Here is a 19,730-nt window from a genome sequence, read left to right as displayed (position 1 = left end):
GTGCTAGGAGGGTGGTGAGCCCCGAGAGGGCATGGAAGTTCACACCGTTCTCACGTAGCTTGCCCTATGAATCTCTTCCATTTGGCTTCCTGAATTTTGTTTCTGGTGTTTTGTTTTTTTTTTTTTTTTTTTTGGCCTTGCCAAGAAGTATGTGGTATCTTAGTTCCTGCACCAGGAATAGAACGCATGCACCCTGCATTGGAAGCACAGAATCTGAACCACTGGACCGTCAGGGAAGCCCCTAGCTGTTTCTGAGTTTTATCGTTTATCAAAAGCAGGTGATAGTGCTTCCCTGTGAGCTGAGTTCTGTGAGCTCTTCTAGAAAAGTATCAAACCCAAGGAGGGGGTTGTAGGAACTCCTGACTTACACCTAATTGGTTAGAAGTACAGGTCACAACCTGGAACTGATGACTAGTCTCTGAAGTCAGGGTTGGTCTTGTGGGACTAAACCTTGAAACCTGTGGGATCTGTGCTAACTCCGGGTAGTTAGTGTCAGAATTGTATAATATGAGGAAAACAACCCACACATTTGGTGTCAAAAGTGTGGTGAGTAAGATAGGAAAACAAGTTTTCCCTTTTATTGACCACTGCCACTTTCTTAGAAATGTTCAGCTCTGACTTTCATGAATCCACAATATTGTTTCTGTTGAAAGTGTTTCTCAAACAATTTCAGAGAAGGACTTCTTAGTACTGAGGCTCTTTTATCCCAGGGTATCTGGGAATTTAGCAAGAATTGCGCTATATGTACTAAAAATTATCTTAAAAATCCAGAGAATTTTGCCCTCTACCCCATGCTTAACACTTATTTTAATATTAAAATATTGTTTACAATTCTTATCATCATGAGGGGAAAAAGTCTTTTCTAAAAATCATATTGTGTTGGTTAGAAATGTTTGACTACAACTAGCAGAAAACTTAAACAGAGGCTTAAATAACTGGAGGCTGTGGGGTGGCATTTTTTTCACATAAGAACTTTGGAGGTGAGCAGTGATGTCAGGGTCAGTTTTTCTACAATGATCTTATTGCCCCAAGATCGCAAGATGGTTCCCGTGTCTTCAGAGTAAGATGCCCAAGTTGAAGGCAGTAGGGTGTGAGGGAGTTACATGACCACCCCTAAGTGCAAGGGAGGCCAGGAAATTAGAGAACTGTGATGTCAGAGTTGATTAGAGGTTCTTAAACTTTACAAGTATCTAAATCCCCTGGAGGACTTGTTAAAATATAGATTGTTAGGCCCAACCCCTAGAGTTTCTGACACAGTAGGTCTCAGCTAGGGCCTCAGAATTTGCCTTTCTAACAAGAGCCCCCAAGATGCCACTGCTGCCAGTCCAGGGACCACATTTTTGAGAACCACTGATTCAGGCTACTCATGATCTATTGCCTGGCATGGGCACACTGCTGCCCAGAGCATTTATAAATAGTTTTGCAGCTATGTTTCTGTTTTATCTATGCACAGATGAAAGTAAAATCAAGCAGAGACAAAACCAAGAAATCTCTGCAGACGTCAGTAGGTTGTCAAGGCACCCAGCCCTCTCTTTCCCAAGCCATTAAAGACCTTAGACTCTGAGACACCAGGGCTTCAGAGCTTTCCAATTTCCATTAAAAATCAGGTGGGTTGGATGCCATGGGTAATACTTTAACTGAAGTTTATCCTTAAGGTCATGTAACTCTCATAGCTTGCATTAGTCAGAGTCTGGCAAGAAACAGATGGTGCACCCAAATTAGGAATTTTGAGGAGAGTGTAATAAAGGGAATGTTTTCAAAGGTGCAGGCAGGGTAGAGATAAATCATAAAATCTAATCCCCTCAGGCTAATAATAGGGAAACATGGCAGCACCTCTGTGCCTGAAGGGATACGAGTAGGAAGGGCTTGCCGAAACCTGAACCTGGAAAGCCTTGTATGCAGAGGGTCTGACCTGTGGTGAAGGACCAAGTGAGCCCTCTTCAAGTACCCCGACCTCGTTCTCCTCCACCCTTTGATCTCCCACAGGTGCTACCCATGGGCCAAGCCCAACTGGAGCCTGTTGACATTATCCATGTAGGTCACAGAACAAGATGGAGAAATGGAGGGACAGCTGGACATCTGGAGGGACAACAAGAGATATCCAACACATATATTTAAAGACAACAAGCACATGCATATCATTTATTTCTAGTTATAGAACTTGTCTTTTTCCATAGTTGAAGAAAATTCAAATCGTAAAACAAAGAAGAAAAATGTCAGAAGAAATTCTTCACTCAAAGATCTCAAAGTAAGGTCCCGGGCCCCTGAGGATCAACAAGGTAAAAACCATTTTCACGATGATATTAAGATATTATCTGCCTGTTTTACTCCTGTTCTTTCACGAGAATACAGTGGAACTTTCCAGGGGCTATATAACAGGTGCTATTGCAACACAGTGAATGCAAACGTAAAGGCAGACTACAACCCGCTTTTATTAAGCCAGAGTTGAAAAAGATTTGCAAAAATATAAGACAATGTCTCCTTCCTCACTAATATTTTTGTTATTATAGGAATAATAACTGAAAATAAAATAAAAAGTGATGTGTCACCAAAAGTGCTATTTATGTGAACATATAAATTGATAAATATTTTTAAATTTCTCAATTTTAATTTTTGTACAATAAATGTTCATAGATATAACCCACAGAGACAAAGCTCTTTGGGTACTCAATAATTTATGAGGGCCAAGAGACAGTGAGACCAAACTTCGAGCTACTCTAAATCATATTCCACCTAGGGCTAGCTCCAAAGGCCAGTCAGCTTTAGTGAGTATAATGAGCGAAGGAGGAGAATGGGAAGAATAAAAAGATGACCAAGAAGGTAAAATGCCTTTCTCCTTTATCTCCCCTCTCTTTTCTTCCCCTTCACCTATTTTTAGGCCTTTCGGATTCCCTCTCCCTATTGATTCCCTGTAGCGCTTTGCTCCTGCAATCCTAGACTACTTATCCTATTCTATCTCCTATTTTAATTATTTAGGTAATTTATTGTTTCAACATGCTACTCTGTCTGAAGGACATGTTTGAGCACATGTGCGCACACATACGCACACACACACACACACACCCAATAAGAAGTTCTTAACCTGAGGTCCACAAAGTCCAAGGAGATTGAATTCACAAGTTTATGAACCTGGAGGGGGAAAGATTAGTTATTTTTATTAACCTCTAACTGAAATTTAGCATTTCTTTTTTATGAATGTAGACAACAAACCACAGGAGGAGCAATAATACCTGTGACTTTGTAGTCATCAGAGATTGTTGATATTTTAATATCACGTTAGAGTTGTTACAAAGCTCTCAAAATAACATGTACAATCAATGTTATTTTAAAATTACAGGAATTATTAGACTCACCACTAGATCTTGTTAAGGTATTCATAAAGAGCATACATAATACTGTATTACAAATTTAGTTTCTTTAATACTCTGATGACTATTTCAATATAAATGTTTCCTTTGAAATCTTATGAACTTTATTTTACATATTTTAGAACATTATCCTGGGAAGGGATCCCACAGGATTCACCAAAGGAACGCTTTGTCAAAAAAAAAAAAAAAAAAAAATAGTATGGGGAATAATAACCCCTGCTGAGATAGTAATCTCCAGTTCAGCAAGGATGTTATTTCTTTGGTTGTACATTGTACACCGTAGATGCTCAGTAATTACTTAATGAATTAAATTTGGGGGATCTCAAGTAGTTCACTGGATGTTTTCCCTTTCCTTGGCACCATTCTGCAGAGGTTGGCCCAGCTCCCCTCTCCCCAACTCCCCACCCCACTTCCTCTTAAGAGAGGAAGTTGATCAAGCTATCACCATCCTGCATGCAATCCTCACAGCCTTGGAGGCCAAAGCTGGCTGCCTCAGAGCCAGATGCGCTTTTGTGTTTTAAAGTGAGTGTCATGCACAAGAGATGATTGAGATTATGGTTACAACACAGTGGGTGGTATCAGAAACACTTTTTACTTGGAGCCCAGTGATATAAATTCTGCAAAACTACAAAATGTTTAAACATGCTTGGCTGTGGAAAACGCTAATATCAGCCATTTATGTAAGCAGTTGAGCATTTATGCCCAAATTCATTTACATTTTTCATTTGCTTTGTTATGTTTTGTTTTCTTTTTATAATAAACTATACATTTCTGCCAACTTCATCTTTTGCTTCTTGTTAGCACTGTCATTTGCTTGTGCAATATGGTAGTGTGCTCACGTTTCAAAAACCTAAATGGAAACATTGTGCTACTTTTCCCTTATTTTTCTTCCACTCCTTTCTTCCACTCCTTCCACTGCAAGGACTCGTTTCCAGTTTACCTTCTCTGAAAGCTCTTTATTTCCTGCTATTAAAGCTGTGCAAGGGGACTTCCCTGGCAGTCCAGTGGTTAAGAATTCACCTTCCAATACAGTGTATGTGGGTTTAATCTGGTTGGATCCCTTGTTGGAGAACTAAAATCTCACATGCCTCAGGGCAACAAAGCCCGAGTGCCACAGGTAGAGAGAAGCCCATGAGCTGCAACTAAGACCCAATGCAGTCATAAATAAATAAAAACATGTGAAAGTGAAAGTTGTTCAGTCATGTCTGACTCTTTGCAACCCCAAGGAATTCTCCAGGCCAGAATGCTGGAGTGGGTAGCCTTTTCCTTCTCCAGGGGATCTTCCCAGCCCAGGGATCAAACCCAGGTCTCCTGCATTGCAGGCGGATTCTTTACCAGTTGAGCCACAAAGGAAGCCCTAAAAACATATCAGGAACTGCGTTAAAAAAAAAAAAGCTGGGTATGAATGCCAATCTTGAGAATCTAAGCAGAATTTCAGGATCAAGCAAATATCAAGGAGATGAGCACAGGAGTCAAGTCACAGGTTGGTTATATTATCAATAAGCATGCGGGGATATGGTTGTAAGAAAACTCTCAGATGAAATATTCATGGTGAAAGGGACATGCCAGACTTGAATGCTATTAGTTTAAAAGTTTTCATAATAAGGCCCACAATTACTGTCCTTTAATAAAAACCTTATGTTTCTGGAAAATAACAGGCCCCAGCAGTTAGATGACTTGTCTAGAGGCAGGTATCTTATCAGGACCAGGCCATAGAAAGATTGAAGATCAGGGTTGAGAAATTTAGGTTCTGAGACAAGTAGAAATGGTGATAGGAGAGGAAGTCAGGGAATCAGAGACTAGCCAGAGGACATCAGTGGCAGAAATGACTAGAAACTGAACCAGTGAAGGACCAAATTAGGGCTTCTTTTTTTATTTTGTAGTTTTTAGTTCTATTTATTTACTTTTGGCCGCCCTGGGTCTTCATTGCTGCATATGCGCGTGCCAAGTCGCTTCAGTCATGTCTGACTCTTCACGACCCTATGGAATGTAGCCTACCAGGCTCCTCTGTCCATGGGGATTCTCCAGACAAGAGTACTGGAGTGGATTTGCCATTTCCTCCTGTAGGGGATCTTCCTGACCCAGGGACTGAACCGGAAGTCCCTTCTGTCTCCTGCATTAGCAGGCGGATTCTTTACCACTAGCACCACCCAGGAGGCCCCTCCGGTTGTGGCAAGTGGGGGTTGTTCTCTTGCACTGGATCGTGGGCTCTAGGCATTCAGTTGTTGCAGTGATTGGGCTCAGGAGTTGTGGCTCAAGGGCTGAGTTGCCCCATGGCATGTGGAATCCTCCTGGACCAGGGATCGAACCCGTTTCCCCTGCATTGGCAGGCAGATTCTTAACCATGGACTACCTGGGAAGTCCTAGGGCTTCTTATATTCTCCCAGCCTGGCACCTGAAATTGTCTCAAAGCACGAGAATGGGTTCAAACCTTAGACAAGGGTTAAGGAAAGTACAAGGCCCCAGAAGGGTTGGGAAAGCAACAACAGGAAGTGCCTTCATGGTGAGAGAGTTTCCAAAGTCTCCATGGTTGATTTTTGTTTTGTTTTTCAAAAAATTTTTATTAGGGCAATTTTCAGTCACACATGAAAATAGACAATGATATTAAATAATGAACCCCATGTACCTACCACAATTCTCAACATTCGGGTTATATTGCTTCAACCATCCTTCCCCTCAGCCTTAGCTTAATTGACTAGACAGGCATTTGTTTTCCAGTCACCATTTTCTGGAATTTCACAGAACTTAATTGGAAATGTTAAGGCAGTGCATTTTTATAAGAACACGATATCATTAACTAACAAATGAAATCATACCTGAATAGAAATCAACAAATTTGTATTTTTCTTAAAAATATACAGGCAGCATGCTGAAATTGGAACCCCCTCCCACTTTTATGGGACTGAGCCTACAGAATAATACAGTAGGTGAAATTCCATAAATATCCCAGGGCCGCTGTAAGTTAACTCAGATATCCTACACTCAAATCTCTACAGAGGCCAGGAAGTAAATGAGTGAAGCAGGTGAGTATAAAAAAACATACAGCACTAGCATGCTATTAAATGGCAATTGGTTCTCAGTATCAATGTTAGGAATAACAGGTACTCAGCTAAGTTATTTAAATTATGTTTCCCTGGTGGCTCAGATGGTAAAGAATCTGCCTGCAATGCAGGAGACACCTGGGTTCAATCCCTGGGTTGGGATGATCCCCTGGAGAAGAGAATGGCAACCCACTCCAGTGTTGTTGTCTGGAGAATTCCATGGACAGAGGAGCCAGCCAGGCTACAGTCCATGGGGTTGCAAAGAGTTGGTCACAACTGAGCAACACTAGGATATTAAATGGCAGTTGGTCCTCAGTATTAGTGTCAGGCAATAACAGATACTCAGCTAAAGGGCCAGCCAATTCACCACTCTGGCTGAGTACTGAATAAAGGCCCAGTGCCTGAAGCATTCCTCTTTCTTTTTTTTCCAAGAGAAACCTCACATCTGGATTTTTATGTAAATTTCCCTGCTTTTCAATATTAAGAATTAATTAAATTACCTTTTAAAAAATTGCATGGGCCAAACACACCTCTGCCAGCTTTAGACCAATCAGTCTATCAACAACATCTTTTAAGGTCCAAGTTCACAACTAGATAAATACCTGTAAACTCATATTACACAGAAGAGTGAGCAATCACTCATGCTGAATTTCTGTGGCCTAACCTTTTTCAGGGCAAAGAATTTTTTGTAGTTTAGGTGTCTTAAAATACACCTAGAAAAGAAAAAAAAACACATTTGACCACTTTATCCATTATAAGCTTATAGTAAATAGTTAATATTTGTATACATTTTATATATTCATGTAACATATGTGCAGAAATAAAATTGCAATTTAATACTTTGAAACAGTTGTTACTCAGAAAAATTAAACCATTATTTGTATTATTTGTATCTAAGAAGATTATACTGTCACTTCTAACTACTATTACAGCAAATAATTCTTACATTACTTCATTGGGTTGATTTTTTTTTTTTTAATGGTTGACCATTAAAACAGTCTTTTTAGAAAAATTCTGTTTGTCTGAATGCCATCAGTAGCTTGCTTCTCAGATTAGCAATTTTATGCTCTAGTGAAGAAATGTAAACAGACAGATATTTTAAAAGATCATAAGTAAAAGTCGCTCAGTTGTGTCTGACTCTTTGCAACCCATGGACTGAATAGTCCAGGGAATTCTCCAGGCCAGAATACTGGAGTGGGTAGCCTTTCCCTTCTCCAGGGGATCTTCTCAACCCAGGGATCAAACCCAGGTCTCTTGCATTGCAGGAGGATTCTTTACCAACTAAGCCACAAGGGAAGCCCAAGAATGCTGGAGTGGGTAGCCTGTCCTTTCTCCAGGGGATCTTACTGACCCAGGAATCGAACCAGGGTCTCCTGCATTGCAGGCAGATTCTTTACTAACTAGCTAACAGGGAAGCCCCTTAAAAGATCACAGTATTTGTCAAATTTACCCTGTGTGGTTTAGACTGCTGTTTTGTTCCAAAAAAAGAGAAAATTCCCACACTTAATAGCAGGTAATAGGAATAGAACTGTTGGTCTCAAACAGTTTTTGCCAATGACAGCTTTAGGCAATAGAGAAAACTCTAGAACAATCTACACCCTATATTTGCTTTCCTATATACTCATTCTCATTTCCCAATGGAAAGAAAGTTGGGGATAACAGTGAAGCGCCACTCTATGGGAAAATTGGGGAACACTAGGTATACACCTATTTTTGTAATTCTAGTTTTACTTATTTATTATTTGAACAATGTGTACATATCCTGAAGTCTAATATTGTAAAATTCCATGCTAAAACACTATTGAGGCAAACATACACTACTACATGTTGTCAGTTAATCAAAACCCCTGATGAAGCTAAATCAAACATGGAATGGAAGAATAGCAACTTTTAAAAACCATAAGCAACATAAAACAATACTGATGAAGTACTGATAACAAGAGCGTCCTTTCTGAAAATCATGGAAATTTCTGCCAACCATATATAGACATATGCTATAGCAAACAGATGGGGAAACAAATGAAACAGTGACAGACTATATTTTTGGGCTCCAAAATCACTACAGATGGTGACTGCAGCCATGAAATTAAAAGACGCTTGCTCCTTGGAAGAAAAGCTATGACCAACCTAGACAGCTTATGAAAAAGCGGAGACTTGACTTTACCAACGAAGGTCCATCTAGTCAAAGCTATGGTTTTTTTTTAAAAAAAAAGCTATGGTTTTTCCAGTAGTTATGTATGGATGTGAGAGTTGGACTATAAAGAAAGCTGAGTGCCGAAGAACTGATGCTTTTGAATTGTGGTGTTCAAGTATCTTGAGAGTCCCTTGGACTGCAAGGAGATCCAACCAGTCCATCTTAAAGGAAATCAGTCCTGAATATTCATTGGAAGAACTGATCCTGAAGCTGAAACTGCAATACTCTGGCCACCTGAGGCGAAGAACTGACTCATTGGAAAAGACCCTGATACTGGTAAAGATTGAAGGTGGGAGGAGAAGAGGACGACGGAGGATGAGATGGTTGGATGGCATCACCATCGCGATGGACATGAGTTTGAGTAGACTTCAGCAGCTGGTGATGGACAGGGAGGCCTGGTGTGCTGCAGTCCATGTCACAGAGAGTCAGACACGACAGAGACTGAACTGAACTGAACTGATAGCTCTGCATGCTTCCTATCTTCCTAGAACACTGCATTAGTCCTCACTAAATTCTAACAAATCACTAATTTTGGTTTATGAATATCAGAAACTCATAACCCTCCATAACTCAGTAGGTTTCAAGCAGGTCTTAGTTTTATGTGAAAATGAATGTTATTAAAATTGGCTGAGATAATGCTTATAAGAACCAGGGACTATACTTTTGAATATGACTTCTTGGCCTGACTGAAACTATACAATGTGCAGAGAGATTAACTGTTCATCTCCCTCATATGTTGGAGCCCCTTGCTCTGGGGAGTGGGGGACTCAGATGAATTTTCACATGGGGTCTATTTTACTAGCTGCCACTAGTTATCGCCTACCATTTTAGTACAGACAATCATTTCATTACACCTAAAGAGCCTAACAGCTACTGGCAGTGAAAGTTACCAGCCCTTAGATTACTAGCTAGCACCTCCAATGATGCACAAATTAATGAGAGGAACCTAAGACCTCACAGTTCAGGCACACAAAAATGCACTGGGCTGCCATTGAGGATTTGGTCTCTGACACATCTCTGCACCACTGAGGACTTGACCTTTCTTTGAACTATAACAGTCCCAAGGACACCACCAGCCATATTCTGAACAGCACTTGCCAACTGCAACCTCATGGGTCTCAAAGTCTCCCCTTGTAACACTGCAGCCATTTTGGACCCCAACCAATCCTTACTTAACAAGCACCTTTACTTCTTGCCAGCTCCAATTATAATTCTTGATAAACAACTCATGTAACTAATGTACCGTTGCTGTTTTCATCTTTATAAGCCTCCCCCTTTGTAGCTGGTGGAACACAGTTCAAGTGCTTTTTTTTTGAATCTGTGTCTCCTAGGCTGCAGTCCTAAGAAACCCCAAATAAGTAAGCTTTTAATTTCAATTAGGTCTCCATTGATGAAATTTTGGTTAACATGGCTATTTTCAATATTTCAAAAAATCTTAAGGAAATCATGCATATACTTGTAAGCTGGCTGAATTGGCCATATTTCTTACCTTCAATCTGGAACTATGTCAACTCAGTGAAGAAATACCAGTTATCTTCAAGTGATCTGAAGTTTAGAATAGCAATTTTATATCTTTGATTTATAAGACATGTAAACTCTTCCTCACTTCTCTGTTTTTGCTCATTTTGATTCATTCAACTGTAATCTCTTAATTCTTTGTATTCAAATCTTCCACATTTCTAAAGAATTAGGTTGAAGATCCCAATAGTGCAGTCCTCTGAGATTCTCCATTACTCTTAAACTCTCCAGCACTCTTGATGATTTTATTATCCTAATTTCCTAACATGTGCTAACCCTAATCTCAAACGCTGTATTCTTATCTTCTCCATCACTTTTGAATCAGAATTTCACAAATGGTATGTTTTCAATTGGGTAGACATTCAAAAAATGAATGAAACACTGTTTGAATGAAACTGATTTGAATTTGTAGGACAGTTGACTGAAGTTCACCTGTTTAATTTACGTAATTTGTGGTGTCCTTGAAAAAAAGAAAGAAAAAAACACTGAGGTTAAGCAGAAATTTACAGGTTAGATTTTTATCACTCCAATGAAAAGTCATTATGTACATATTCATACCTGGAGAGAAATTTAAAGAAAATTATAATGAATATCTGTACACTCTCCACCTAGATTCGATAATTTTTATAATTTTACCATATTTATTTCATCACTTTGCAATGATCTATCTATAAATATTTTATATCATTGCTGACTGATTTAAAAATAAGTTGCAGGTATCATAACACTTAAACTCTTAAATATTTCAGTATGCATCCCTGAGAAAAGGAAGTTTCTCCTACATGACTATAAGAAAAATTCTCATACCCAGTGAAACTAATCATCAATTTAATAATAATATCATTCAAAATTCAGCTCTTACTCAATTTTCTTCCAACTATCCCAGGAATATGTCTTATATCTGTTTTTTTTTTTTTTCTTTTTCCTAAATGGGATCTAGTAAAGTTTTACACATCACATTTGGTTGCTACATCTTGTAGAGGAAGAAAAAGTTTTCCATGTTTTGAGGGTAGTTGACCACCGCCCTGGTGGTGGTTTAGTCACTAAGTCGTGTCCGACTCTTTGCGACTCCATGGACTGTAGCCCGCCAGGCTCCTCTGTCCACATGGACCCCATTAATTTCTTTACTTGCTTTAATCTAAAAGAGTTCTCCCTCTTTCTTTTTTACTTTGAAAAGAGATAGGCAGAAACAGTTTTAATAATGTCAAATAATTCTATAAGAAAGACACTTTTTAGTTTCACCTTTTCAAAAAATGTTGCTGTTCTGAGTTTCTGGGATTTTGAAATTTAACCTGATCATTGGCTGATATGGTTTCAGATAAAATAGCCACTGAAGAGAGAAGGGAAAACAGTGACTTTACAAGATAATAACTGAGTTCTAAGCAATCACCAGCAAGGACTCCTTGAGGAAGTTATTTAGCTGCTATGAGGTTCATTTTCTGCTGCATAAAAGAGAGATCACATCTACATTGTAAAGTAAGGATTACTACGAGATAATTATATGAATGTGAATGCCTAGCATAGCATAGTGGCTTCCTGAATGCTGGTTTCTTTCACCTAAGTTCCCTATTTTTTTGTCTAAGAATAGGGTATTTCCAGATTGGTAAACTTGTTGAGTATGATTCTTTCTTTGAACATTTTGTTGTCAAGTCAATTGCAAAAAAAAATCCAAACTGGAGTTTTACACTACATTTTACCTTGCTTGCTTTGGGGTTATGTTTTGGAGGTAATATCTGTGCACCTTCATTTTGAGTTTATTATGTAAAATGGTTTCTAAAAAGTACTTCTAAAAACAATTTAAGGCAAAATCATTACTATTATAAATTAAAATTTTAATGTAAATATGCTTTTAGTTTTATTTAGGTATTATTTCTTTAAAACAGAACATTTAAAAAGTAACAAAATATAATTTCCAATTACTCACAAAATGTATGGGCCCAGTTCTAATAGAACAACTTTTAAAATTAAAGAGATATATTTTAGACAATTTTACCATCTTGCTGGTTCTCTTACTAATGAATAAATAAGTTTTTGATAAGTATTGATTCCAAATAAAATTCAAGAGATACATAATTCACAAAATTGTAATTTTCTAAAAAATAATTAAAATAAATGCTAATTAATCATTTATGAAGTACAAAGATCAAATAAATCATTAAAGATTAAATGAAAATTATCCTTTTCAGAAAATCATTTTAAACAAAGATATAGAAAGGACAGAAGGATTGTGAAAATTCTCTATTCAGAATTCTTTTGTGTTCATCACTATAAGGTTAAATTTGACACTGTAAATAGCTATAGAGAGAAAAAAAATGAATCATCTTTTAAAACAAAGTCTTCATTGTATTATTTGGGAACATGATTGATCACCAACAACAAAGTAAATATAATTTTCAAACTGTATCATAGTAGTCATCAAACCACTAGGACAACTATTTTGGTAGTTTTATTAACACAGGGTTCATAAAATCTATGGCAAGATTAACACCAAATAAAGGTCATTGTTCATTAATTATATAGGTCAATTCTGGAATTCTAATAATAATTTTGTAATAATAAATCATTAAAGAATGTACATATATTTTTGTTTCATTCTCTAGGATATATTTTCATGTGTCTTAGTAGACTATATATAATGACTATAACAATTTTCTTTTATTATAACTTCTTTGTATTTGTTCTATATACTCACTGTAGGGTGATTATATTATAAGGTGAAGTGCTTTGTGAATTTCAATTGCTATATGAATATGCACATGTTTGTTCATATTTAGACAATTGTGCTATGATTTATTTGCTATTAATCACCATCACACAGGACAACATACAATAAAAAAAGTGAGGTTTTAGGCACAACTGTTAATGTTTGTTGCAAAATACTTCATTGAGTAGGACAAAGAACTGACTGGCCCCAGGAAATTTAATCTCCTTATATTAAGCTGAAGTGAGTGAAAGCAGATTGTGCGTTGAAAATGCTGTAAGATTATAGAGAAGAACAAGTTCAATTAAAGCAGTGTGCTTTTATAATTTCCCAACATTACAAGAGAACTCTCCAACAACTAGAAGCTAGTAATCAAATATACGAGAACTATTTTTAAGCAAATTTCCTACCAATTAGCCACGTGAACACTTTTCTCCAGTCCTGCTGTGTAAGCCTGCCCCCTCCTCTCTCAGCTCAGCCAGTTCCAACCACAAGGATCTTGCTCTGTCTCCTGTGTGGTAGTACTGTTTCTGTGCCCTCCAATTTAATACTTAATTATGAACTGTTGTGTGCTAGTTTCTAATTGTTTTAGGTGTGTTTGTATTCTCTTCTCAACTAGACTGTAACCCCTGAGGCTAGGACCATGTGTCTTATTTCTTTGTTAATCCTCTTTATGCTAAACACAGTAGGCATGAAGTAACATCTTGTTGGAAAATCGAAGAATAGTCATTGATTTTGTACAACTGTGGCCAGAGTTCAAAGCAAAAAAAATCTCACACCTGTGTAGGGTAGAAAGGACCCTCACTGAGTTTTCAAATTCATTCAGATTCATCTGGTTACAGTCAACATAAATCTACTCCAGCTGATTGAGGGAGTTAGGTATCTATAAAAAACAGATAAGATAACTTCATGGAACCCAACTGCACAATGGTAGTTAAAACTGCACCAAGACTGAACCTGGGAATCAGAAGGTCAGAAACAAGTCAGTGTCTTTTTCTAAAAACCAGCATGGTGTTTCTTCCATTTCTCCAGCCAGCTGCTTCTGTCTCACTGTACTGTGTATCTGTAGGCCAGTTTCTTTTACCTGAATGTGTCTTAGCATGGCTACTCCAACATCAATCTTCATGGTTTTACAAGTACAGGATCCATGAGTAACTGACCCAGCTTTTACAACCCATTTCCCAATTTCATACACAAAAACTATGAGTGGCCTGTAATGTATCAGATCTTAATCCCTGGCCCAATCAGCTGTTAGCTGGATAGCAAGTAACAAGTGGTTTGATATCCATTCTCACCAAGATTGTGGGAACAACTCTCGGAGAAGAGAAAAGATAGAAAGCAGGCAATTTGCATGATGCAACTACTATAGTTAAAATTTGTAGGAAATTACAACAGAAGTTTTTACGGGTGTCTTTCCAGCTCATTATCCCCCTTTTCTGAAAATGTATACCTTGCCTATTTGTACTAAATGACCCTGGACTTCTGGCCAGCTGACCAAACCAGAGTGATCATTCATCCCAAACCAGATCAAACTGATTTTCTCCCAGGAAATTTTCTTTAAGGCCAAGAAATTTGCCCTCGAGCTCGGCTGGTCTTTTAAGAGGAAAGGCTGTCAGCTAAGAACTGTTTTCGGACCACCCTTCCCCATTCTGTGCGAAGGGAAGGAAAGAGATCCAGTGGGGAGAGAAGATTGACGCAGACAATCCTTAAAGATGCACCGCTGAGACAGACAAGAAGTTCTGCCGTGTTCTTCAAGGCTGAATAGTTTCTGATTCTGGAAGCCCTACATCTTTGCTGCCCTTGAGTTCCTTGCGACATCTCCACATTCTTTTTTCCTTAAGTTAGCTTGAGATGGTTTCCGTTATTTGCAACCAAACAGTTGAGATATCCAGATTAAGAGTCTTTCCCACATTTGTCCATTGAAATGTCAATTGTGTTAAGATGCCAATATTTTGCTACCAAGAACACTTTTTTTTTTTATATCATAGTGGTTTTTGCCATACATTGACATGAATCAGCCATGGATTTACATGTGTTCCCCATCCCGATCCAAGAACACTTCTAAATTTATCTTGTAGACTCACATATCTGTGTGGCTATATAGTACATCTATTCATGACTCATGAGAATTAAACAGTATGCTCCGTTACCTGAGCTGGGTATTATATGATTTTTTGGAAAGAGAACAATTCATGAAAAAAAATTGGCCTTGAAGTTTTTTGTCATTTATGGATATAACTGCTATTATAACTGATGCTTGTTACGGTTTTCAAAGTACGTTTCTACATATCCTCTCATTTGACATTCACAACAATCCTCCAGGGAAGGATTAATTACATCATTCCTACTTCATAAATGAAGAAACTGAGGCTCAAAGAGATCAAGGGATTTCTTTGGTATCATTAATCTAGGAAGGAAATAACAAAGAATCAAAAGCAGTGTTTATTTTTTTAAAAAAATATATTTGATTCTTTGGCTGCACCAGGTCTCAATGGCAGCACATGGGGCATACAAGATCTTTAATTGTGGCATGTAGGATCTATTTCCCTCAAGAGGTATCAAACCCGGGTCCCCTGCATTGGAGTGTGGAGTCTTAGCTATTGGACCACCAAGGAAGTCCCTGATCTTTGTTTTCTTAGAGCACGTTTCTATATTACTCAGCCATTAAAAAGAATTCAGTTGAATCAGTTCTAACGAGATGGATGAAACTGGAGCCCATTATACAGAGTGAAGTAAGCCACAAAGATAAAGACCAATACAGTATACTAACGCATGTATATGGAATTTAGAAAGATGGTAACGATAACCCTATATGCAAAACAGAAAAAGAGACACAGATGTACAGAACAGACTTTTGGACTCTGTGGGAGAAGGCAAGGGTGGAATGTTTCGAGAGAACAGCATCGAAACATGTACATTATCAAGGGTGAAACAGATCACCAGCCCAGGTTGGATGCATGAGACAAGTGCTCGGGGCTGGTGCACTGGGAAGACCCAGAGGGATCGGGTGGAGAGGGAGGTGGGAGAGGGGATCGGGATGGGGAATACATGTAAATCCATGGCTGATTCATGTCAATGTATGACAAAAACCACTACAATATTGTAAAGTAATTAACCTCCAACTAATAAAAATAAATGGAAAAAAAACTTGCTTTTCTTCTGAAGTATAAAATGGGTACAGAAAAGTATAAAAATTGTAAGTGTACAGTTCAATGAATCATCACAAAGTGAACACATCATGTAATAACCAATAGGGTGTGAAATTGAATATGTCATTTCTATTTTTCTCCCAATCACTATTCTCTCCTTCTTCCCAAAAGGAAATCACTTTCCTGACTCAATACTATAGATTTGCCTTTTTTTTCAAACCTTTATATAAATGAAATTGTGCAGTATGAATACTTTTGTGCTTAACTTCTTTCACATAAATGAGATTCATATACTTTATTGTGTGTAACAGTAGTTCATATATTTCTATTCATGCATGGTATTCCATTTTATGAATATATCACAATTTATGTATCCATTATATTATCTATAGGCACTTGAATTGTTTTCGGTTTGAGGCTATCATGAATGATGCCGTCATGAGCATTCATGAGAATGTCTTTTGGTGTACCACATATATGCTCTATTGAGTAAATAACCAAGGAATGAAATTGCTGGGTCAAAGGTTCAGATTTAATAGCTAGCAATAGGCAGTTTTGCAATATGTGTGTATTAATTCATACCACTCCACTGGTAAAGGAAAAATTTAGTTGCTACTTATTCTCAATAGCACTTGGTATTTTCTGTTTCTTATGAGTACTGTTCTAGTGAGTATATGATAGTATATATTATTATATTGTAGATTTGCTTTTCTCTGATAACTGCTGAACTTGAGTACATTTTTTTGTTCACTGGTTATTTGGATATCTTCTTTTGTAACGGGCCTGTTCAAATTTTTGCCAATTTTTCTATTACTTTGTACAAATTCTTTATGTAGTCTGAGTAATATGTATTAACCTTTGGAATATGCATTGTAAATATCTTCTGCCCCTATGTGGTTTGCATTCTCAGTCTTGAATTTTTGACATCAAAGAAATTATAACATCTTATTTGCATTTTCTTGCTTCATTAAAAAATCTAATGATTTTAATTATTTGGGTTAAAATCCAATGAAACAAAATATTCAAATGACACTTCTCTCTTCATTTTGGCCAGGCTCCCAAAGCTGAAATCAATACAATGGGTGAGCAGTATTCCCAAGTCATTCTGGAACTGCTAAGTGTGTAAATACTCTGCCTTTCATGAACCCACCATTGACCTTGACAGAGTAAAGAGATGGAGGTAGGGAAGGTGGAAAGGTGACGATTTCTTTGAAAAGGGCTCTTTTTTCCCTTCACCTTCACATGTGGTCAGGGAGGAGTGTGCTCCCCCGTCACTTCAAGACAAATGGGAAGTACCTCAAGAAGACCTCCCAGAACCATCTCCAGGAGTTTCAGCAAGAAAGACTTGCCAAGTGTGAAGGCTGGGGACATAGCTGAAGCTTCACCTGTTTGCAGGGCTGTGAAAGTGAAAGTGTTAGTCACTAGGTTGTGTTGAACTCTTTGCAAGCCCATGGAATGTAGCCCACCAGGCTCCTCTGTCCATGGGATTTTCTAGGCAAGAATACTAGAGTGGGTAGCCATTCCCTTCTCCAGGGAATCTTCCTGACCCAGGGATCAAACCTGGGTCTCCTGCATTGCAGGCAGATTCTTTACTGTCTGAGCCACTAGGGAATCCCTGCAGGACCATCAGTTCAGTTCAGTTCAGTCGCTCAGTCATGTCCAACTCTTTGCAACCCCATGAATCGCAGGATGCCAGGCCTCCCTGTCCATCACCAACTCCCAGAATTTACTCAAGCTCATGTCCATCGAGTCGGTGATGCCATCCAACCATCTCATCCTCTGTTGTCCCTTTCTCCTCCTGCCCCCAACCCCTCCCAGCATCAGGGCCTTTTCCAATGAGTCAACTCTTTGCATGAGGTGGCCAAAGTACTGGAGTTTCAGCTTCAGCATCAGTCCTTCCAATGAACACCCAGGACTGATCTCCCTTAGGTTGGACTGGTTGGATCTCCTTGCAGTCCAAGGGACTCTCAAGAGTCTTCTCCAACACCTCAGTTCAAAAGCATCAATTCTTCGGCGCTCAGCTTTCTTCACAGTCCAACTCTCACATTCATACATGACCACTGGAAAAACCATAGCCTTGACTAGATGGACCTTTGTTGGCAAAGTAATGTCTCTGCTTTTTAATATGCTATCTAGGTTGGTCATAACTTTCCTTGCAAGGAGGAAGCATCTTTTAATCTCATGGCCGCAGTCACCATCTGCAGTGATTTTGGAGCCAAAAAAAATAAAGTCTGACACTGTTTCCCCATCTATTTGCCATGAAGTGATGGGACCAGACACCATGATCTTAGTTTTCTGAGTGTTGAGCTTTAAGCCAACTTTTTCACTCTCCTCTTTCACTTTCATCAAGAGGCTTTTTAGTTCCTCTTCACTTTCTGCCATAAGGGTGGTGTCACTGCATATCTGAGGTCATTGATATTTCCCCTGGCAATCTTGATTCCAGCTTGTGCTTATTCCAGCCCAGCGTTTCTCATGATGTACTCTGCATATAAGTTAAATAAGCAGGGTGACAATATACAGCCTTGATGTACTCCTTTTCCTATTTGGAACCAGTCTGTTGTTCCATGTCCAGTTCTAACTGTTGCTTCCTGACCTGCATACAGGTTTCTCAAGAGGCAGATCAGGTGGTCTGGTATTCCCATCTCTTTCAGAATTTCCTACAGTTTATTGTGATCCACACAGTCAAAGACTTTGGCATAGTCAATAAAGCAGAAATAGATGTTTTTCTGGACCTCTTTTGCTTTTTTGATGATCCAGGGGATGTTGGCAATTTGATCTCTGGTTCCTCTGCCTTTTCTAAAACCAGCTTGAACATCTGGAAGTTCACGGTTCACGTATTGCTGAAGCCTGGCTTGGAGAATTTTGAGCATTACTTTACTAGCATGTGAGATGAGTGCAATTGTGCAGTAGTTTGAGTGGGTGTAAAATGGCCTTTCACATGTAGGAGGCAACGGGTAGTATCTTTCAGGGAACAAAGTGGAATCCACAAGAAGCATTGGCCTCTGATCATCTGAAAAGGAATCATGCCTCCTTGCTCTCTAAGAAGTGCCCAAATCCCAGGTTGGAGGGGGTTATTAAAAGCTCACAGTCAGAGAAGTGTTGTCTGCAACAAGGAGCTGCAAGCAGGGTATATGGAAGCAGGTGTACTTCTGAGAAACAGTCTGGAGAGAAAGTGTCATCTTTGGAGAAAAGTGTCATCTTTGGGTAGTCTTCATTCCCAGAGGGCATGGACACCAGATGACACAGTACCAGGCAAATGAAACTGCTTCCCTTTCTCCCCAATCCTCTTTTTCTTCTGACACTGGAATGGCGAGGTCAGAAATGGCCTTTGGAAGTGAGGGAGGTATTTTGGTAGAAAAGAAGCAGCTAATAAGGCCACCTTCCCTACCTCAGGCTCAGAGGCCTGAAGCAGGTCTGAGCTGAAGAAGCAGAGAAGATTCAGCTTTGAACAAGTTCGGAATTGTGCAACTGCCCTCAACCAAACTGAAGTTCCAAGATTAAAAGCTTGAACAGGACTCTTATACAAATTCTCTTCTCAGCTGTTTCTACTCTAAAGCTTAGTTCATCTACTGAGTTTCCAACTTAAACTATTTTTTATAAATTTTATTCAATTAATTTAAACTAAAAAAAAAGTTTTCCTATGTCCCAAGTTTTCCCACTCCCCAGCCTTTACCTCTTGCAACCACCAACCTGTTCTCAGTAGCTATGGGCTTGTTTTTAGATTCCACATGTAAGAGAAGTATGAAGCATTTGTCTTTG

The sequence above is a fragment of the Cervus canadensis genome, chromosome 5 (genome assembly GCF_019320065.1).
Source record: "Cervus canadensis isolate Bull #8, Minnesota chromosome 5, ASM1932006v1, whole genome shotgun sequence".
NCBI lineage: Eukaryota > Metazoa > Chordata > Mammalia > Artiodactyla > Cervidae > Cervus > Cervus canadensis.
Note: the sequence above shows the minus strand (reverse complement) of the source record.